The sequence below is a fragment of the Rhinoderma darwinii genome, chromosome 2, assembly GCF_050947455.1.
Source record: "Rhinoderma darwinii isolate aRhiDar2 chromosome 2, aRhiDar2.hap1, whole genome shotgun sequence".
Taxonomy (NCBI): Eukaryota; Metazoa; Chordata; class Amphibia; order Anura; family Rhinodermatidae; genus Rhinoderma; species Rhinoderma darwinii.
Genome location: NC_134688.1, coordinates 147,682,085 through 147,705,980, shown reverse-complemented (window position 1 = coordinate 147,705,980; position 23,896 = coordinate 147,682,085).

The following is a 23,896-nucleotide window of genomic DNA, read 5'->3' as shown; positions in this document are numbered from 1 at the left end:
TTTTTTATCACTTTTTATTTCATTCTTGTTAGCGTTATGGTGACCAAAAGACAACGATTCTGGGGTTTCACTGTGTGAGTCGAATAATGCTATATTGTAATAGTTTCAGACTTTTACGGACGCAGCGATACCAATTTTTTTATTATTTTTTTATTTTTATTTTGTGCTTGGGAAAAAATGGGAAAAGGTTTTTTTTTTTACTTTTAAAAAATGTTTACACTCCTTAAAATGTATCTAACTTTTTTTCTTAAACATTTTATTAGTTCCCCTAGGGTACAATACACTGCAATGCATGGATGAGTTATGGAAACAGCGTAACTCGCTGAGCTACGCTGTTTCCGTTACTCCCATAGTAGTGAATGGTAGTTACAGAAGCAGCGTAGCATGCTAGGCTGTTTCCGTAACTACTATTCAGTTCTATGGGAGTTACGGAATCTGCGTAGCTCAGCGAGTTACGCTGTTTCCGTAACTCGACCATGTAACCAGGAAGTGGCCGGAAGACATTGGAGTCGAATAAGATAGAATGGGGTTTAGGGGTTCTAGATATACATGCGGGTCCCAGAGGTGAGAGCCGCATCTATCTGACATTTGTGACATATCCTGTGGATATGTCATAAATGCCCTTCATGGGAAAACCACTATAAATGCCGCGGTTGCTATTGATCGCGGCATTTAACTACTTAAATGGCCAGGAACAGCGCCATCGCTGTTCCTGGCCGTTAGAGCAGCGTCAATATAATGCAGAAAAAAGGGGACCACCGGCGCTGCTATAAAGGATGTCAGGGCAAGAGATGATAAATAATTGTTTATTGATGGAGGCTACGCGTTTCGACGCCGGACCGGCGTCTTCATCAGGCCAATACACATTGTGCGATGTGCACACGTTTAAATACACAGTGAAATGAGGACTAATTGGCATTCAAAACACAAAAGAACCGCCAATGCGGGCGGGTCAAAGTTCAGATAATGTAGATTGCATAATGCTAATGCACAAACAGCAGCATTACAAAACTTGTTTAGGATAATAATAGTATTTACATAAATACCAAATGGATAATACAAATGAAAATTACAAAAAACAAAGAATAACAGTAGCATATTATGAATAAACATATTCTGTCAAAAACACCACAAAATCTTTAAGAGTCTTTATATTAAATAAGCTCAAACTACGTACGCTAGGCATTAGTAAGAGATTCCAAACAACATTCTGCAAAATGTGTTACAGGGAAGGATTACCGTAAAATAAAAATAAATTTCCATGGCGTCCCTGAGTACCTAGGTAACGCTAAAAATACGGTGGCCGAAGGGGGACATATAGACTAAATGGACCGCATGTGGAACGCAACAATGTCCTCACACGATCACATGGGCAATGAGCCGCAAGGTGAAACGCAGGAACCATAAGGATAACGGCGAAGCACTACGAAGGGAGAAGAATAAAAACTGTAAGTAAAAGGACTACTTTGAAACTTATAATAGTATATAAAATAAAAAATGTAAAATTGCAATAAAACTTAGATACAAATTGGTACATTAATGGTAAGTTTCTTTCATTAAGTGAAATATCACTCTTTAAAAAACATTGTATGGGTGCGTTAGAAAAAAGCGATAAAAGTGAATCTATATTCAAAAGGCATATATAATATTATAAAAATAGTAGAAAAAATAGGACAATTCTGATATTACTTAAACCTTAGGAAAAATGGTACACTTATACCTAGTATGCCGAAACACACATTTTTATATATATCAAATTTCAAAATTATTCTAGAGACGTTTCAGTAAGGTCATTTAGACCACTAGGGTGTAAAGTCTCAAGTTTAAAAATCCAGAAATTTTCTCTCTGCTTTAGCCTATTAAACCTATTTGGCACATCTAATGGGATTTGTTCTATTGGTGTTATGACTATATTTTCAAAATTACACTTGTGTTTAATTGCACAGTGGCGGGACACACTGTGTTTAGGAAAACCCTGCCTGACATTACAACGATGTTTATTAACCCGATTCCTCAGCGTTTGGGTGGTCCGACCCACGTATTGTAAACCACAGGTACAGTGTAGCAAATAGACTACGTACGAGCTCCCACAGTCTAAATGATTTTTAATGGGAAATTTTGCACTAGTTTTAAGTGAGGAGAATTCAAATACTTTGTCAGAGATATTAGCACAACAAAGGCATCTCTTATGCCCACAGGAAAAATACCCCTTATTAATCAATGAAGGATATACAGTTTTCTTTTTATTATTAGATAGTTTGCTAGGTGCTAATATGTTTCTAAGGGTTTTAGATCTTCGGAATGTAATTAGCGGTTTGGCTGGGAGCAATGCTTTAAGAAAAGGATCACTAGTCAAAATATGCCAATGTTTCAAAAAAATAGACCTAATGTGTTTGCTACCTTTGTTAAAGGACGTGATAAAATTTAGATTGTATTCACTTGGTTTAACTTTCTTACTGTCGGTAACGTTAGGTGCTGTTGTTTGGATACATTCTAGTTGTGTCATGCCCCTAGCTCTTGATTCTGCCCCCTTAATCAGAGTCCTAGGAAAACCTTTATCTATAAACCTTTTATTTAGGATATCACACTCTTTATTAAAACTCAAATTGTCAGAACAGTTCTTTCTTATTCTGCGGTATTGGCCAAAAGGGACATTTTTAAGCCAAGGTGTGTAATGCGCACTCCTGAAATCCAAATAGCTGTTTACGTCCACACTTTTAAAATGGGTATTAGTAGAAAAATGACTGCCATTATTAGTGATCGTAAGATCTAAAAAGTCAATAGTGGTCCCCGAAAATGTATGCGTAAAATTCAGACCGAAATTATTATTATTTAAAAAATCCATAAAAGCATTAGCAGAAATCATGTCACCTTTCCAAATAAAAAATAAATCGTCAATATAACGTTTATAAAAGACGATATTGTTAGTAAAATTATGTGCATTCGTAATATGGGATTCCTCAAAACAACCCATGTAAAGGTTTGCGTAGGAGGGTGCGAAACGCGACCCCATTGCACACCCCTTTATCTGTCTATAAAAATGACTATCAAATGTAAAAACATTATGTGTTAAAATAAAATCAATGCATTCAATAATAAAATTAAGCTGCTTATTTGAAAAACGAAGGTCTGATGTAAGAAATGAGGAGATGGCTTCCATACCAAGTGTGTGTGGAATGTTGGTATATAAAGAGGACACATCAGCAGTTAAAAAACTCAGATCAGATATGTCACAGTTGGATTGCAATTCAAAAAGCTCCCTAATCAATTGAGTGGAGTCCTTGAGGAAGGAAGGTAATTTTAAAACAAACAGTTGTAGGTGGATATCAATAAAATGGGACAAATTATTAGTAAGGGATCCTATTCCAGAGATGATAGGTCTACCCGGAGGATTTGACAAGGACTTATGTATCTTTGGGAGATGATACATGAAAGGGGTAGCAGGAAAAGGCACAGTGAGAAAACTCCTCTCTTTTTTGCTTAGTAAATCGTCATTAAAAGCTGACTCAATGAGGGTTTTATATTCATGCTCATACTTGGGAATGGGATTAAAGGTGAGTTTTTCATAAAATAATGTGTCCGAAAGTAGTCTCAAAGCTTCATCAACATAATCTCCTCTGTCTTGTACCACGATACCACCCCCTTTATCCGCAGAGCGTATGACTATATCAGACATTTTTCGCAAATTTCTCAGGGATATACGCTGAGATTTAGACAAATTATCAGGAGCATTAGAAAACTGTTCTATGGTTTTAAATTCATTACTAACCAAATTTGAAAATATTTCGATTGCCGGACCCCGATGGTGGAGAGGATAGAATCCAGACTTGGGTTGTACATTGGTTCTCACAGGCAAGGTATTATCTGATGGAAAAGTAACCAGAAGGGGCACAGAGGGAGATATTGCAAAATGACGCTGTAGGGTCAACTTACGCAAAAATTTATTAAGATCCATAAACAGGTCGAATTCATCAGGGGAAGAAGTGGGGCAGAAGGATAATCCTTTAGAAAGTAGGCTAAGTTCATTGTCATTAAAGATGTGTTTGGATAAATTGAAAATTTTTACTGAGTCAGCCTGTATTTTTTATTTGGTGATAGGGGTAGGGTCCTTGTGATGATTTCTACCCCCTCTGCAACCTCTGAATCTACTTCTAATTTTCTTTTGGATGAGAATTTTTGAATTTTTTGAAATAAGTGCTGATGTTCTGAGTCTTTGAGTGATGAGATATTGGTAGATTGGCATCTTGAGGTGGGAGGTTGGGACTGATGGGGGGCATTGTGAGGTGAGCAGACAGACCTAAAAAAGGACTAATATGATTAGTAGAATCAGGGAAAAAGATAAGATCATCAGAAAGGGCCTGTGAGACCGAGGGGATAGGGTGGAGAATGGGTGAATTGGAAAAAGGGGGATGGGTGGAACATATGGTAATGTCTATGGAATCATTAGAAATAGAAGTGTCAGATGAGAAACCAGGAGGTGTATCTGGAATGAGATTTAGTAGTTTTAAATGTGCATATAAATCATGAGACCTAAATGCATGCTGCGGAATTAAACCCAGAGGCAATGAGTAGGACATTTGTTGAATATGAGGAACCAATATACTAGGACTAGATAGGGAATGAGGGACTGCCTTAATTGGACTAGACAGAAATGGAATATTAGAAGAAAAGGCACATTTAGTTGTAGCTGAATGATCAAAAATGGGTTTGGGCCGTCTAGGGGAAACATACTCCCTGGCGCCTTGTTTCTGATCTAATCTGGATAATGCAGTAGCATAATTGTCACGGTTTACACGTTTTGGCAAAGGTCCTTTAGTGAGTAAAGGTACACCTAATGTTTTATTTGGTATTTTGGGAGTGTTAATAGGAGGGAATAGTTTGGTGGTCATAGGACGTGTGTAGGTCCAATCTCCAAGTTTATTATTTAAATAATCTTTCCTATCCCTTTCAAGTTTACGCATTTTTTTGGAGATTAAAGTTTTTTCAAAGACTTTCAATCGATCCAAAATGGAGTATTCTAGTTTTTTAAAATCAGGGTGATGACAAAAAGGATCAAACTGGCTAATAAGATCCTCTATGGTGGAAGCAAATGCTAGGCATAGTTCAGACCTTTTATATATCAGGCGGTCAATAAATCCCATGCTACAGTGTTCAATGTAGTTGAACCAATTATCACTAAAATCCTGATCGGCAGGATAAGGTGAATTTAAAAAAAGTCTCAGGCCCCTAGGAGCAATCTTCTCAGATACATATAGGTTCAAGAAATAACAGTCTATGCTGTGAAACGCTTCTTCTTTAAGCATGTCCTCCAACCGTAAAAAAAGTTCAGTCATAATTTTGGTTTGTTCCAGGTCTATAGGTTCATTTGATACTGTTGTGTCAACAGAGCTAGAGTTCACATTTGTCATTTGTTTTATCAAAGACTCAAGGGTTTTAACCCTCATCGCAATAGATTCCAACATAACCGTGCAGAAAGGTAAACACAACGGCAGTATTCTGAGTCGCAGAACAAGTTCTTACGACAGTAAAGTGGGTTCTGTAAATGAAACAATGGAATAGGCAGCCTGTGTCCAAGGCTCTACACAGCGGTAACTGTGTCCAATAGTAGAAATCCTTGATGGACCCGAGACGAAACACCCACGGACTTGGTGTGACAATCGCCCAGCACAATGTACTAAGGCAGAAGAAGAAAAAGAGAGACACGGCGCCACATAGTGCAATAAAGCGAGTACAATGAGCAATCTAATGCAAGAAAATTGCTCACCTTGGGTAGTGGATACCGTTAAGTATCTCAAAAGCCAGAAAGCTGCTGCCAGGTCCGTACACATGCAAAATGGTTTTGCTGTCAAAGTGGGTCAATATAATGCAGAAACGCGTAGCCTCCTTCAATAAACAATTATTTATCATTTCTTGCCCTGACATCCTTTATAGCAGCGCCGGTGGTCCCCTTTTTTCTGCACTATATTGATTTTTTTCTTTGGACAATTGGGAATGTTTTAATTTTAGAAATGTATTTTAAAGTACTACTAAATCTTAATATCTCTTCCCACATAAATGCGTGTGAAAATCACCCAAATTGGTACTACTTTATTCTAGCAAACTCTGGTTGTTTCAGGTAGTGTGTGGTCAAAATTTGTTACATTTTTCAACTCATACGCATTACTGGGATGGTATATGTATTAAAGTAGACACAAATATTCATGTTGGTATTGCGTAGGTTATGCGATAGAGTACCAAGTCAATTAAAAGTTACATTTTAACCCCTTAATGACCAGCCTACTTTAAACCTTAAAGACCAAGCAATTTTATTGCGTTTTTCCATCATCATATTCCAAGAGCTATAACTTTTTTATTTTTGCGTCGACATAGGTGTATAAGGTCTTGTGTTTTGCGGGACAAGTTGTATTTTTTAATAGCACCATTTTGGGGTACATGTCATTTATTGATTAACTTTTCTTAACTTTTTTGGGGGGGGGGTAATGGAAAAAAAACCATAAATTTCGCTCATCTTATATTTACGCCGTTTACTGTGTGGTATAAATTACATAATAACTTTAATTAGTGGGTTATTATGATTGTGGCAATACCAAATTTATATAGATTTTGTATGTTTTACTACTTTTACACAATAAAAACACTTTTTTTTCAAAATTATTTGTTTTTGTGTCGCCATGTTTAAAGAGCCATAATTGTTTTATTTTTATGCCAATGCAGCTGTGTCAGGGCTTGTTTTTTGCGGGACAACTTCTAGTTTTTATTGGTACCATTTTGGAGTACATGCGACTTTTTGATCACTTTTTATAAAAAAAATTTGAAGGCAGGATGAACAGAATTCTGGCATTGTTTTTTATTTTATTTTTTAAGGCGTTCACTGTGCAGGTTAAATAACGTAATCACTTTATAGGTGGGGTCGTTACGGACGTGGTGATACCAAATATGTGTAATGTTTTAATTTTGGGTTTTTTATTAAAGTATTTTATAAGGGAAAAAGTGGGTTTTGAATTTTTTTAATTTGTGATTTTTATTTATTTATTACTAACTTTGATAAACTTTTTGATAACTTTATTTTTAGTCCCACTAGGGGTCTTCATTGTGCGATCTTCTGATCACTTTTATAATACACTGCAATACTTCTGTATTGCAGAATATTATTGCCTGTCAGTGAAAAACTGACAGGCACCTGCTAGGTCATGCCTCAGGCATGACTTAGCAGGCATCCACTACAGGCAGACCTGGGGGTCTTTGTTATGGCAGACCCGGCTGCCATAGAAGCCATTGGCACCCTGCAATTGCAATTGGAGGTTGCCAATGGGGTGAGAGAGGGAGCACCCTCCCTCCAAAACCACTTGGATGCAGCGCTCGCTACTGAGCGCCGCATCTAAGGGCTTAAACGGGTGAGATCTATGTTGAAATCGATCCCACCCGTTAGTGCAGGTGTCCGGCTGTGTTTAACCTGCCGGACACCCGCTTTAGCCGGCACAGGACACCCGTGACGGGCTTATGTCAGAGCGCCGTGAAAAGGCGGCGCTCCGGCATATGTACCCTTAACAGCCGCCATGAAAAGGCGTATTTGTGGTCGTTAAGGTGTTAAAGGGTATGCATTATTTTCTTTTTTTTTTTTTACTAATTAAAACCACATAGTGAGACATAACCTTTTTTCTGTTTTAATTTTCTGATTGTAGATTTTCTTATTCTATTTTCTGCATGATTATGGGGCCACCTTGCTTGAGCAGCTGCCCTGCTCTTTTAACAGCATCTACATGAACCACAGTGTCACGGGACCTTTGTATAATGAGACGGTCATGGGGCCTACAGAGAATTGTGTGCACCCACTGTGTCACCAAGGTATTTGATGTGGGAATAAATCAGGGAGCGGAGTCTAAGGGGAACCCAAGTATTCAACCTTTAACCCCTATACAGGGATCTGGAATTGACTGCTGGGGAACTCCATGTCTTTATCCCGAGAGTAGTCTCACTTTGCAATGGCCGACATTAACAGGCGTAGTACAGGGTCAAAACACAGGAAATGCAACAAACGACAATGCAGGGTATTTCTAGCAAGCTGTTTTCAGTACGGGACAGTATTCCCACGGGGAAGCAGGCGCCCCTAGCGTCATACATAACTATGATGCTAGGAGCCCGGCTCCCTGAACTGTGTTAATGGAAATGTGGCCAACATCTGGTCCATATATCACAGACTGAACACAGCCGTGTGAATAAGGCCTAATAGTTAGGGTGTAATCTATATCAGTTTATTATTTATCCCCTTGTGGACATTCAGTTAAATGATATCTCTTAATTATTTAGTGTCTCATTATGACATTTTAATTTACTTTCACTTTCAAGTGAATGAGTCTGAAGGACCGGCTTGGGTCTGAATGAGTCTAAAGTTGTAGTGAGGGCTCTGACCAATTAGATTCAACATAGTTTGAAAGGGAAAATGATTTTCCAAGTAGCTGCTTAAAAAAGATGGCGGAACAATGACGGAATCTCTCATGAATATTCATCAGCAAAAATAGGGTATTGACTCCACCTTGTTATATTCTTTGGAACTTGTACATTTAAAATGTTTGTCCATTTGACTTGTATGTCCTTTAGTGCCAATAATAAAAACTTGAGAAAATATTGTTTACAACATTTATATTTGAGTCATTTTACACTTTTCAGCTCTTCACTTGCAATGCAGCATAGCATATGATGCTGTAATATTATATTATTATTTATGTATAAATTGTGTTATATGTCTTGTATATTTCTATATAGTGTGATTTGATTGGCTTGGATTTATTGTCAACTTTGAGTGGCATTAGGCTTTTATGTGCGTAGCTGCAATATAGGTTTGCAACTTATATTCAACAATCAATAAAATTTTATGACTTTCTCTACCAGAAGACACACAAGTTGTACCCTCTCACATATGTTGTTTGCCTCACATGCTCATTGGGGCACATTTGCTACTGTGCCTGTGTCACGATTCGTGGGTATGTGGACCCACTAGGCCGCACCGCCATAGCGGAGTAGCAGCTGGCCAAACAACATTCTATGCAAAGTCCTAGCACAAGAGAACCTGTAAAAGTCCAGACAGTAGAAGAGGCTTAGGTACAGATGGAATTTGAAGGTAGATGATGCTAAACGTGGCGGATGATACCAGGCGCGGCAGATAACACCAGACGTGGCGTATGACAGCAGGCGTGGCAGATGACACCAGACGTGGTGTATGGCAGTGGGCACAACACGACTCCAACACCAGAAGAGGCACAGGAACAAACTCAGCATGACATACAGGATACAAGTAGCAGGGCATGGGAACAGGATACGACTAAGGGACCATTTGCTAAGACTAACATGGGAATACACAACAATTCTCAGGCAGGAGTAAAAGGGAAAGGCCCCTTTTATAGTCCAGATGATCTGGGGGTAATTTGTAATTAGTTTCATGTGCGCACGCTGGCCCTTTAAGGCCGGGAACAAGGGCGCACCCTAGAGGGCCCTGCAGAGCAGAGCGGATGCGAGTGCCGGCGTTTCTTAGGAGGGAGACGCTGGCCAGAACACAGAGGTCTGCAGTTGCGGCCGTTGAGGTGTGAGTGAGGACAACGGGCTGTGACCTGCAGACATTCCATTACCCCCCTTAATTTCCCTCTTCTTGGGTCCACGGCGTGAGAGGTATTTCTTAATGAGGGTAGGGGCATTAAGGTTTTCTTCTAGCTCCCAGGACCTCTACTCAGGACCAAACCCTCTCCAGTCCACTAAATAAAAAGTCCTTCCTCCTACTCTCTTGTAGTCCAGGATCTCCTTTACTTCAAACACATTAGAGGAATCGCTGCGAGCAACTGCAGGACTAAGAGCTTTAGTGTAGCGGTTCAGAACCACAGGTTTCAGGAGAGGCACATGAAAGGATTTGGGGATTCTGAGGGTAGGAGGCAGCCAAAGTTTATAGGAGACAGGGTTTATCTGTTGCAGGATTTTAAAAGGTTCGAGTAACCTGGGAGCAAATTTGTATGAGGGCACCTTCAAGCGAATATTCCTTGAGGACAGCAAGACTTTGGTACCAGGAAGAAACTGAGGCAGCTCTCTTCTTTGTCTATCCGTTTTTTGCTTCATGCGATCGACTGCCAGCAGAATAGAAGACCTGGTCTGCTGCCAGATCTGTAGAAAGTCCCTAAATGCAGACTCAGCTACGGGTACTTGAGATGTAGTCAGAACAGGAAGAGGGATTCGTGGATTTTGGCCATAGACAATATAGAATGGTGTGGAAGTAGTGGACTCACTTGTGTAGTTGTTATAAGAGAACTCAGCCCATGGAAGAAGCTATACCCAGTCATTATGCTACATGGAGATGAAGTGACGCAGATAATTCTCCATGATTTGGTTAATCCTCCTGGGAGGACTTTTTTTCGGTTGGCAGACAGGAGAAGAATTATTCGCTGGAGTCACAGTTCCAAACTGGCTGGGCACGCTGGTGTTCGTAAGACTCGAGACCTGATAGCTCGCCATTTCTCGTGGCCCACGCTGCCCAAAGATATTGTGGACTATGTTTCTTCCTGCACTGTCTGTGCTTCTAATAGGGTTGCTCACTCCAAATCTGCTGGCATGCTCCAACCTCTGCCTGTGCCCAACGCTCCCTGGCAGCATATTACAATGGATTTTGTCACAGATCTTCCTCCCTCGGCAGGATGCAATACTGTCTGGGTGGTGGTGGACCATTTCTCTAAGATGGCACATTTTATTCTGTTGACCGGCCTACCTTCTGCTCCTCGACTGGCAAATCTATTCATTCTGCACATCTTCCGCTTGCATGGCTTACTCCTTCATATTGTGTCTGATCGGGGGGTTCAGTTCAACTCAAAATTCTGGAGAGTCCTCTGTAAACTCCTAGATGTGAAATTGAACTTTTTCTCTACCATCCTCAGTCTAATGGTCAAATCGAGAGGGTTGTCTCTCCAACCAATCCTAGGCGCTGGAGTTTTTTGGCTTCTGTGGACACAAATGCACAAAATGGCCTGCAAGGCCGCAATACAGACAGAGTCCGGCAGGGCATCTGCATTGTTTCTCCTAGACCGACAACTTGAGACAGTCCACTTGCATAGGTTCCTCTGGTGGAACAACTGATGAGGGCAGCAGAGGTTGCTGAAATGTAGGGGCCAGCCTAGGGAATCTTCTACCAGAAGACACACAAGTTTTACCCTCTCACATATGTTGTTTGCCTCACAAGCTCATCGGGGCACATTTGCTACTGTGCCTGTGTCATGATTCGTGGGTATGTGGACCCACCAGACCACACCGCCGTAGCGGAGTAGCAGCTGGCCAAACAACAGTCTATGCAAAGTCCTAGCACAAGAGTACCTGTAAAAGTCCCAACAGTAGCAGAGGCTTAGGCACAGATGGAAATTGAAGGTAGATGGTGCCAAACGTGGCGGATGACACCAGACATGGTGTACAACAACAGGCATAGCAGATGACACCAGATGTGGTGTATCACAGCGGGCACAACACGACTCCAACTCTAGAAGAGGTACATGAACAAACACAGCATGGGTTACAGGATACAGGTAGCATGGGAACACTGGGAACAGGATACGATTAAGGGACCATTTTCTAAGACTAACATGGGAATACACAGCAATGCTCAGGCAAGGAGTGAAAGGTCAGGGCCCCTTTTATAGTCCAGATGATCTGAGGTAATTTGTAATTAATTTCATGTGCGTGAGCTGGCCCTTTAAGGCCAGGAACGAGCGCGCACCCTAGAGGGCCCTGCAGAGAGGAAGCTAGTGCTGGCGTCTCCTAGGAGGGAGATGCCGGCCGGAACACGGAAGTCTGGGCCGCGACCGGAGACGTGACATTCTGGTTCTAGAAAGTGACAAAAATGCACCAAATTTTGCCAATTTCGATGTTTAGACCTTACTATATATATTTTAAAAGTGTTTTGAGAAGTGGGCGTGGCTTATTGGGAAAGGGGCATGGCTTTGCCAGAACGAGTATTGGCTTAAAATGCACCAATGTGTGCCAAAAATTAGCAAAAAAAAATGGCACAAAATTCTGGTGCAAACTTAGCCAAATCAAAAATGGTATAAGGAAGAGAAAAGTGTTTAACAGGTCATGCAAGATGCACCACAATTATCATGCAATATGCACCACTGTGATAAACCTTGTGGCTGCCTGGTCTAAATTGACACTGTCTATTTATTATAAAATACATTAGTAAACGTGGGCCATCATGTTTTGTGAAAACAATGCACTTAAACAACTGTTAGGATGTCTAAAACAGAAATCACTGGCTTAAAACAATTTCCCTTGAGATCTTCATTTGAAAAAATATTTCAATCATTTAATTATATTTTAAGAGTTATTATTCACACTTCATGTATTAATAAGGAAACATAATTCCACTTGTGGACTATATAAAGAGACTGTAAATTGAGACTTTGTGCTGTGTTTGTGTGATAAATTAATGGTGTCACAACAAGGTTACTAGTTAATAAAAAAGTACACATAGCACTTCATGACATAGTGCTGAAGAAGAACTGAGAGAATAAAAGAAAAAGAACCAGTGGAACCCGTTAACCTCGTGGGAGCATGATGGTAAAAGGGATAAAACCCTTGCTATGGTTAACTGCAGCTCCTCTTCTGTTGTGAAGCAGCAATGTCGAGTCCACTCAAAGGGAAATGCATTTTTCGATCCAGTTTAAGAACAGCTAGTGACAAGTAATATGGCCATCATTGCATCTCTACTTCTGAATAGTAAATCAACTTATCTATGCAGTGATCCATCATCCTGCCTACATTCCGACAGGGGCGTTTCTAAGGTCTTGAAAGATCAGGGGCACAAGCCCTGAGACATATGTTTACCTCCCCCCCCAAAAAAAAAATGAGACAGCATATCTGTAGCACTACAACCCTATAGCTACGGATATAGGACCCAGCCCGTTGACGTTGCGACTCTAGCACTGGACACAGCAAAGGTAAGTATAATAATTGCTTTGCTTGTTTATGTGTTACTCATTTTTTGTGTTTGTGTTTTTTTACCGGTTCGGTTGTTGGACTACTTCGGATTCGAGGACTACTTCGTTGACAGCGTTTTTTTTAATTCTCAATAAAATGGTTAAGGAGGGTTATGTGGTGTTTTTTAATTTCAATATAATGAATGTTTTCTATGTCCTTTTATTTTTCTAAACTGTATTACTACCACCATAGTAATGGCCACTGGCTGATTGACAGTGTCCATTACTAAGACGGGGCTTAGTGTTAACCGGTGAAAAGACTAACACTAATCCCCATTATTACCCGGGTACCCACTGCAACCCGGTATGCCGGTAAGAGCCAGGTACAATCCAGTTCCCGACCATCTGTAGTGATAGTCGGGTATTAGGGCGGTCGCAGGCTGGTATTCAGGGATGGCGTTAAGGGGGGCAAACTGGGCAATTGCCCAGGGCCCCCATCCTCTTAGGACCCGCTGCTGCTACAGGGCCCGAGAAATGAGGGGGCCTGTGCTACCAGGCCCATAACATTTATAGGCTGGGCAGCACGTGCCCCCTCATGCCTCGTGGCGTTGCTAGCACCTGTAGGGGGCCCCGGTAATAACGACAGCCACATTCACTTGTATCTGCATCCTCAGGACACAGATACAAATGAATACTATAGGCTGCAGGCCTTGTTAGGCCTGCAGCCTATAAGACGCTGGGAAGATGCAGGCTGATGTGATGACGCCACCTCTATATAACGTGGTGTCACCTCTATATAATAATGATAAAATACAGTCAGAGAACATTTCCAGCCATTGAGTTGTTCTCTTTTGTCAAGTTGAACATTCTATTGTTTTTCCTTCCCTCACTGGGAAATGACTAACAATTATATTGGATAATTTAATGTAGACCAAAAAAAAACGAAATACTATTAAACTAAACAATTGCAGCACATATTCTTAGAAAATCAGATTATTGCTAGGAATGCAAAATGTGATATTGATTAGACTTCTGTTATGTATATTAGCATCAACTATCAGGACATAGGGCCTATTTGTATCGATTTAAAAAAAGGCTAATAAATTAGAACATTTAAATTCTATGTGTGCTATTAAATGTCCTCCGTGTTTATGAATTGTCTTAACTTGTAGAAGTAATGTTCTAATCCTGCTGCCTTTACCATAGGTTTCATGTTTTCATTGATTTTAAATTACCAGTTAAAACATTTGCTGCTGAAGGCTTTAGTCTATTAATATCTTATTATCTATGTTCAAGGGTGAAGCCACCCTACAAATAACATGTAGCAGAGGCATTAAATATTTAATGCTTTTTCCTCCTAGCTGAAATGTTTCTGCTTTGGCTGTTTACACAAGCAAACATTAGCATACATTACTTCCTCTCCAGCATGATATAAAGCACTGCAGTGTTTATGCCTTACCTTGAATAGTAGATGAATGTCACAGGCAGCTTTCTGATGCAACTGGCCAATGCACAAATTTTAGCTAAAATAATGATCAAAGTCTTTGTTTTAATTCATGGATGTTTTAAGGCATAAAACACATAAATCTGTCTTAAAGAGGTACTTCAATGTCTGTGAAAAAGTTGGTGAAAATACAATGAATTAAAACACTGCAGAATTGTAGCTAGATTTTCATTCACCCAGGACAAAGATTTAGCTTTCTGCCTTAGACTTGTATTAAAATACTCTGGCCAAGGCATAGTGGCTTGTCTGTGCCTCCCTTGGCATTCAGCACATGCCCCGCCAGCTCCCCTATCTACGTCCCCTGAAGATCTGTACCCTATTATGATACGTTCCCGCTATGACAAATATTAAGTTAATCTTCTATATGTTTCATGTTTCTTTCTATCTTTTGTACTTATTTGTATTAGTGGACAAGTGGAAGGTACTTCTACATTAAAGAGGCTCTGTCACCAGATTATCAAATCCCTATCTCCTATTGCATGTGATCGGCGCTGCCATATAGATAACAGTAACGTTTTTTTTTTGGTTTTTTTAAAACGATCATTTTTGGCCAAGTTATGAGCAATTTTATATTTATGCAAATGAGCTTTGAAATGGGCAACTGGGCGTGTTTTTTTTCGTCTTTCCAACTGGGCGTGTATTGTTTTTAACAACTGGGCGTGTTTACTTGTTTTACTAACTGGGCGTTGTGAATAGAAGTGTATGATGCTGATAAATTAGCATCATTCACTTCTCATCGTTCCCACCCAGCTTCTTTCATTAAAGACACACAGCGGATTTAGTGTTTTTGGACTTTGCAAAGGCATTTGACACTGTCCCCCATAGACGCCTAATGGGTAAATTAAGGACTATAGGTTTAGAAAATATAGTTTGTAATTGGATTGAGAATTGGCTCAAGGACCGTATCCAGAGGGTTGTGGTCAATGATTCCTTCTCTGAATGGTCCCCGGTTATAAGTGGTGTACCCCAGGGTTCAGTGCTGGGACCACTATTATTCAACTTATTTATTAATGATATAGAGGAAGGGATTAATAGCACTATTTCTATTTTTGCAGATGACACCAAGCTATGTAATATAGTTCAGACTATGGAAGATGTTCATGAATTACAGGCAGATTTAAACAAACTAAGTGTTTGGGCGTCCACTTGGCAAATGAAGTTTAATGTAGATAAATGTAAAGTTATGCATCTTGGTACCAACAACCTGCATGCATCATATGTCCTAGGGGGCGCTACACTGGCGGATTCACTTGTTGAGAAGGATCTGGGTGTACTTGTAAATCATAAACTCAATAACAGCATGCAGTGTCAATCAGCTGCTTCAAAGGCCAGCAAGATATTGTCGTGTATTAAAAGAGGCATGGACTCGCGGGACAGAGATGTAATATTGCCACTTTACAAAGCATTAGTGAGGCCTCATCTAGAATATGCAGTTCAGTTCTGGGCTCCAGTTCATAGAAAGGATGCCCTGGAGTTGGAAAAAATACAAAGAAGAGCAACGAAGCTAATAAGGGGCATGGAGAATTTAAGTTATGAGGAAAGATTGAAAGAATTAAACCTATTTAGCCTTGAAAAAAGAAGACTAAGGGGGGACATGATTAACTTATATAAATATATTAATGGCACATACAAAAAATATGGTGAAATCCTGTTCCTTGTAAAACCCCCTCAAAAAACAAGGGGGCACTCCCTCCGTCTGGAGAAAAAAAGGTTCAAGCTGCAGAGGCGACAAGGCTTCTTTACAGTGAGAACTGTGAATTTATGGAATAGCCTACCGCAGGAGCTGGTCACAGCAGGGACAGTAGATGGCTTTAAAAAAGGGTTAGATAATTTCCTAGAACAAAAAAATATTAGCTCCTATGTGTAGAAATTTTTCCTTCCCTTTTCCCTTCCCTTGGTTGAACTTGATGGACATGTGTCTTTTTTCAGCCGTACTAACTATGTAACTATGTAACTATGTAACTATGTGACGTCACCCACAGGTCCTTCAACCTTGTCGTCGGACAAAGAAGATGCATCGGCTGAAAGGAGTCCAAAAGGTTAACATGCTCATCTCTAGGGAGTTTGCTATGCTTACCTGCACATGGTGATGCTGCTGCAAATTCAACTGTACGCCTGGAGCTGTGGTGTCTTCTCTCTTCCGACGCCAAGGTTGAAGGACCTGTGGGTGACGTCATCACTCCCAGCCAGCTTCTTTCACTGCAGACACAGCGTGACGTCACCCACAAGTCCTTCAACCTTGGCGTCGGAAGAGAGAAGAAACCACAGCTCCAGGCGTACAGTTGAATTTGCAGCAGCATCACCATGTGCAGGTAAGCATAGCAAACTCCCTAGAGACGAGCATATTAACCTTTTGGACGCCTTTCAGCCCAGTTGTTAAAAACAATACACGCCCAGTTGTCCCTTTCAAAGCACATTTGCATAAATATAAAATTGCTCATAACTTGGCCAAAAATGATCGTTTTTCAAAGAAACAAACAAAACGTTACTGTTATCTACATTGTAGCGCCGATCACATGCAATAGGAGATAGGGACTTGATAATCTGGTGACAGAGCCTTTTTAAGTTAAGAAGCCTAGCATTACCACCTATATGCACCCTGTGATCAAGCAGTTTGAGGTCCATTATTATCAACAGCAGGAACAGTCTGACAAAAAGCAGCCAAAAATAAGAAAAAATATAAGAAAAAATAATAAGCGCCTGCAAATAATAATAAGAGTTAGCACACAATGCACAGGGCCAGATTTACCTTAAGACCAGTGGCCATGGGTTGCCGTAGGGAAAAATGTATTTTGTATATAGATAAGGGGCGCCCATGGGAAGCATTGATGGTATATCTAATTGATATGTTATTAATGTTTATAAAAATAGTCAGACAGCTGGGACTCCCACCAAAGCACACTGAGTTTATGTCAATACAGCACTTCCGAAAAGTACTGTGTTGTGAATGGCCATTCAGCCCCATGTTAATGGTGTTGCAATTCCAGCACAGCAATAGGAATGGGAAAACCAACTTAACTGCAGAACTCAATAGTAAGTTAATTGTTTGGATGAGTTCAATAGTAGTGTTTTGACTTTCAAATAATATCTTGACAAGAAAGGTCTTGTAAATCAACAGCATAGATTCTGTAATATGTCAAAATCAATGTACAAACATTAATGCCCACATTATAGCAGTGTTGTCCAGCTCTCTTCCTATCTCTTCTAGCTCCCCCTGCTGGTCACATTCATTCTGCCCTGGCTTCCCCCGCTCTTTATTTGTGTATGATGATAAGTCACCAATAGTCTCATTATGTCACATGAACTCATCAGCCAGTCAGTGCCTGCTTCAGTGACATCACTGTGGGCCACACATAGTCATGCAGCACTGGAAGTGGCGGGGTACAGAGTGGAGTAAGTAAGGTAAGTATATCGGAAAAAAGTGTTGTTGTTACTTTAGGGCCCACTAATATTTTAATTTGATAATTTGAATAATTAAATTTTATACAGAAACTGGTTTCAAGGCCTGTGGTCATAATAATATGTGCACACTGGTGTTGATAACAAAATATCTGCAGTTCACAACATCTTGACTGGTGCCCAAGAAATCACATACAACTTTTGAAAGTATACACATAGGGTCATAGACTTATTACTATAATTATTGTAAACCTGACACCTGTCTTGTTAGACAGTGATATGCAAGTAGGATCAGTTATTGTTGAAGAAGTATGTGAGCAGGAAAATGGTGAGCTATGACATGGTTACTATGATAATATGTAATACAACAAAACTGTACAAAACAAACCCTAGGCCGTCCAGCCTCTAACTAAACATACAGCTTCCCTAGCTATCAGGGTGAAAGGCCTTCTGCCCCGCACCTCACAACAAATGTATGTTCTTACCAGAACTTCTGACTCCCACAGGCTGGCAATACCGGTCTTCCTCAGCCTGGGAGCCCTGTGTGAATAGCATAAACCTGATTTAAAGAGGCTCTGTCACCAAATTTTCAAACCCCTATCTCCTATTGCAGCAGATCGGCGCTGCAAAGTAGGTAACAGTAACGTTGTTTTTTTTTTTTAAAAAACGAGCATTTTTGGCCAAGTTATGACCATTTTTATATTTATGCAAATGAGCCTTTCTTATGTACAACTGGGCGTGTTTAAAGTTATGTCCAACTGGGCGTGTATTGTGTGTGTACATCTGGGCGTTTTTACTTGTTTTACTAGCTGGGCATTGTGAATAGAAGTGTATGATGCTGACGAATCAGCATCATCCACTTCTCTTCGTTACCACCCAGCTTCTGGCAGTTCACAGACACACAGCGTGTCCTCACTCATCCGACGCGATGAAGTTCCTGTGGGAGGAAGTGAGTGACGTTACAGCGTGATCTCGCGAGGACACGCTGTGTGTCTGTGCACTGCCAGAAGCTGGGTGGTAACGATGAGAAGTGATGTTACGATACTGGCGAACACTGCTGGAATCCTATGGTCAGAAGTAGCGAGCGGAGCACAGTGCAGAACCCGGTGAGACGTCCCCAGGAACAGTGCTTGGAGGGTGGAACATGAGTAGTAGTCAATAGCAAGGAAGTAGGAACAGTCTGGCAAAGACAGTTCTCAGGAGCAGGAGACTGGAACAAGTCACAATACTCAAGCACTGTTTGGTATTCCATGTGGTCTGAAGTAGGCCCAAACAGGAAACAAGGTGGTTACACACGATGCAACATTTGCCATCTTGGTTAAGGGCAGGTTTAAGGGCAAAACAGCAGCCTCCAGTGGTAAGGAGTAAAAGTGCAGCACAATTCTTCAAAGTGTAAAACAGCGGCCACTAGTGGTAATTTTGCAGTACAACAAGTGGAGTTCCAAAAACCGGAGTTTAAAAGAGGAGTTAAAGACCAAGTAAGTGCTCTTCTACTTCTTTATCTTTTTGATTAACACCTGCTCGCTGTTTTTTTGTAACTGGGATAATGGACAGCAAGATTGGAGGTTTTCTTCAGTGCACAGTTTGCAATATGTATGCACGACTGGAGCCGGAGTTCCAGTGTGAATATCTCTGTGGCAGATGTGAGCATATTGTTCACCTGGAAGCTCGTATTAGAGATCTGGAGGAGCAGAATGCAACACTGAGGAGGATAGACAATTTTGAACGGAGCTTGCTGCTCACAGAGCATGCAGTTAGTGGGTTACAACTGGAGGGTGAAGACATGGGTGAGCAGGATCAGGTAAGTAGCTGGGTTAATGTAGTTAGGGGCAGTAGAAAGGGGTCAAAGACAAGGAAGGCCGATCCGGTTTCTGACATTCCAGGCAAAATTGCCAAGTTGGGTGATGATGCGAGGGTGTCAGTCTCAGAAATGGCAGCCCTAGTGGATACTGATCTCCCTAACAGCCGGGAGAACAGCCCAGCCAGTAGTCGGCGGGATGGTAATGCAGGTAAGCCAAGACAATTGATAGTCGTAGGGGATTCTATAATCAGGAAGACGGATAGAATTATTTGTCGCCAAGACCACCTCAACCGAATGGTTTGCTGTCTCCCTGGTGCCAGGGTTCGGCATGTGGTGGAACGGGTGGACAAATTGCTGGGAGGGGCTGGTGATGATCCAGCTGTCGTGGTCCATGTCGGTACCAACGACAGAATAAATGGTAGGTGGAGGAGCCTTAAGAATAATTTTAAAGAACTAGGCTACAAGCTGAAGGGAAGGACCTCCAAGGTTGTATTCTCAGGAATACTGCCTGTGCCATGCGCATCACAGGAAAGACAGCGGGAGCTTAGGGAGTTAAATGCATGGCTGAAGTCTTGGTGTAGAGGAGAAGGATTTGGGTTCCTAGAGCACTGGGCTGACTTTTCATTGGGGTACAAACTGTATTCTGCAGATGATTTGCACCTAAATGGAAGGGGGTCCGCTGTGCTGGGGGAGAGAATTCTAGCTGGCGTGGCGGAGTATTTAAACTAGGGCTGAGGAGGGAGGTCAATGTAGAAAAAAAAGGGGTAGCCAGGTTAGAGAGGGGTCAGACTATATTGGTGGGGGGAGAAACAGGATGTGGGGAGAGGACTAGACAACAAGATAAGGAGATCCTTTCGTTACAAAACATCAGTGTAAATAAAAAGGACCGATTAATGTCAAATCACATTTCTGATAATAAAAGTGAAAAACTGACAGGCAAGTTAAAGTGTATGTTCACAAATGCCAGAAGTCTAGCAAGCAAAATGGGGGAGCTGGAGGCCTTGATACTGGAAGAAAATATAGATATAGTTGGTGTTGCTGAAACATGGCTGGACTCTTCACATGACTGGGCTGTAAATCTACAGGGTTTTACACTTTTTCGTAAAGACAGGACAAATAGGAAAGGTGGTGGTGTATGTCTGTATGTGAGAAGTGATATGAAGGCGAGTGTGAAAGAGACAATAGTGGGTGAAGACTGTGAGGAGGTTGAAACCTTGTGGGTGGAACTAGAAAGGGAGGTAAACACTGAAAAAATTACTTTTGGTGTAATCTATAGACCCCCCAATATAACTGAGGAGATGGAAGTTCAGCTATATAAACAGATGGAGCGGGCTGCACAGGCGGGTACTGTAGTGATAATGGGAGATTTTAATTTCCGGGATATTAATTGGTGTCATGGTTCGGCTTCAACTGCAAAGGGGAGACATTTCCTCAACCTTTTGCAGGAAAATTTTATGGGCCAGTTTGTGGAAGACCCGACTAGAGGTGAAGCTCTGTTGGATCTGGTCATTTCTAATAATGCAGATCTTGTTGGGAATGTCAATGTTCTTGAAAACCTCGGTAACAGTGATCACAATATAGTTACATTTTACCTATACTATAAAAAACAAACGCAGGCTGGGAGGGCAAAAACATTTAATTTTAAGAAAGCCAATTTCCCCAGGATGAGGGCTGCAATTCAGGATATAGACTGGGAAGAACTAATGTCAAATAATGGAACAAATGATAAATGGGAGATTTTCAAATCTACTTTGAGTTATTATAGTGCAAAATTTATTCCTACAGGTAATAAGTATAAACGACTCAAATTAAACCCCACATGGCTTACACCTTCTGTGAAAGGGGCAATACATGACAAAAAAAGGGCATTTAAAAAATACAAATCTGAGGGTACAGCTGTAGCCTTTGTAAAATATAAAGAGCTTAATAAAATCTGTAAAAATGTAATAAAATTAGCAAAAATACAAAATGAAAGGCAGGTGGCCAAGGATAGTAAAACAAATCCTAAAAAATTCTTCAAGCATATAAATGCAAAAAAGCCAAGGTCTGAACATGTAGGACCCCTAGATAATGGTAATGGGGAGTTGATCACAGGGGATCAAGAGAAGGCAGAGTTACTAAATGGGTTCTTTAGCTCTGTATATACAACAGAAGAAAGAGCAGCTGATGTAGCCGGTGCCAGTGCTGTTAATATATCGGTTGATATACTGAATAGGATGAATGTAGAGATGGTCCAAGCTAAATTAAATAAAATAAATGTGCACAAGGCTCCGGGACCAGATGGGTTACACCCCAGAATTCTTAAAGAGCTTAGTTCAGTTATTTCTGTCCCCCTTTTCATAATATTCAGAGAATCTCTAGTGACTGGTATAGTGCCAAGGGACTGGCGCAGGGCAAATGTGGTGCCTATTTTGAAAAAGGGCTCTAGGTCTTCCCCGGGTAATTATAGACCAGTAAGCTTAACATCCATCGTGGGGAAAATGTTTGAGGGGCTATTGAGGGACTATATACAGGATTATGTGACAATAAATAGCATTATAAGTGACAGCCAGCACGGTTTTACTAAGGACAGAAGTTGTCAAACTAACCTAATCTGTTTTTATGAAGAGGTGAGCAGAAGTCTAGACAGAGGGGCCGCTGTGGATTTAGTGTTTTTGGACTTTGCAAAGGCATTTGACACTGTCCCCCATAGATGCCTAATGGGTAAATTAAGGACTATAGGTTTAGAAAATATAGTTTGTAATTGGATTGAGAATTGGCTCAAGGACCGTATCCAGAGAGTTGTGGTCAATGATTCCTTCTCTGAATGGTCACCGGTTATAAGTGGTGTACCCCAGGGTTCAGTGCTGGGACCACTATTATTCAACTTATTTATTAATGATATAGAGGAAGGGATTAATAGCACTATTTTTATTTTTGCAGATGACACAAGCTATGTAATATAGTTCAGACTATGGAAGATGTTCATGAATTACAGGCAGATTTAAACAAACTAAGTGTTTGGGCGTCCACTTGGCAAATGAAGTTTAATGTAGATAAATGTAAAGTTATGCATCTGGGTACCAACAACCTGCATGCATCATATGTCCTAGGGGGCGCTACACTGGCGGATTCACTTGTTGAGAAGGATCTGGGTGTACTTGTAAATCATAAACTCAATAACAGCATGCAGTGTCAATCAGCTGCTTCAAAGGCCAGCAGGATATTGTCGTGTATTAAAAGAGGCATGGACTCGCGGGACAGGGATGTAATAATGCCACTTTACAAAGCATTAATGAGGCCTCATCTAGAATATGCAGTTCAGTTCTGGGCTCCAGTTCATAGAAAGGATGCCCTGGAGTTGGAAAAAATACAAAGAAGAGCAACGAAGCTAATAAGGGGCATGGAGAATTTAAGTTATGAGGAAAGATTGAAAGAATTAAACCTATTTAGCCTTGAAAAAAGACGACTAAGGGGGGACATGATTAACTTATATAAATATATTAATGGCACATACAAAAAATATGGTGATATCCTGTTCCTTGTAAAACCCGCTCAAGAAACAAGGGGGCACTCCCTCCGTCTGGAGAAAAAAAGGTTCAAGCTGCAGAGGCGACAAGGCTTCTTTACAGTGAGAACTGTGAATCTATGGAATAGCCTACCGCAGGAGCTGGTCACAGCAGGGACAGTAGATGGCTTTAAAAAAGGGTTAGATAATTTCCTAGAATAAAAAAATATTAGCTCCTATGTGTAGAAATTTTTCCTTCCCTTTTCCCTTCCCTTGGTTGAACTTGATGGACATGTGTCTTTTTTCAGCCGTACTAACTATGTAACTATGTAACTATGTAACTACTATGTAACTATGTAACAACAGAATCCTGACATTACTCCCTCCTTTCGACAGCGGCCTCAGGACGATCTTTGACTTGGTTTATCTGGATATCTTTGGTGAAATTCCCTAACCAGTCGAGGAGAATTGAGATTGCCTACGGGTTCCCACGAATTATCCTCAGGGCCATATCCTTGCCATTTTATTAGATATTGCAACCGATTTCTGAATATCCTGGAGTCTAGGATGTTTTCAACAGTATAATGTTCTTGTCCATCAACTTCGATAGGATCAGGGGGAGGCAGGTGGCGTCCTGGAAATGGATTTGGAACAACAGGTTTCAGTAGGGATACATGGAACACTGGATGTATTCTCATTGGTCTGGGAAGTTTGAGACGAAAAGCCACTGAGTTTACTTGTCCAATAATCTTGAAAGGACCAATAAA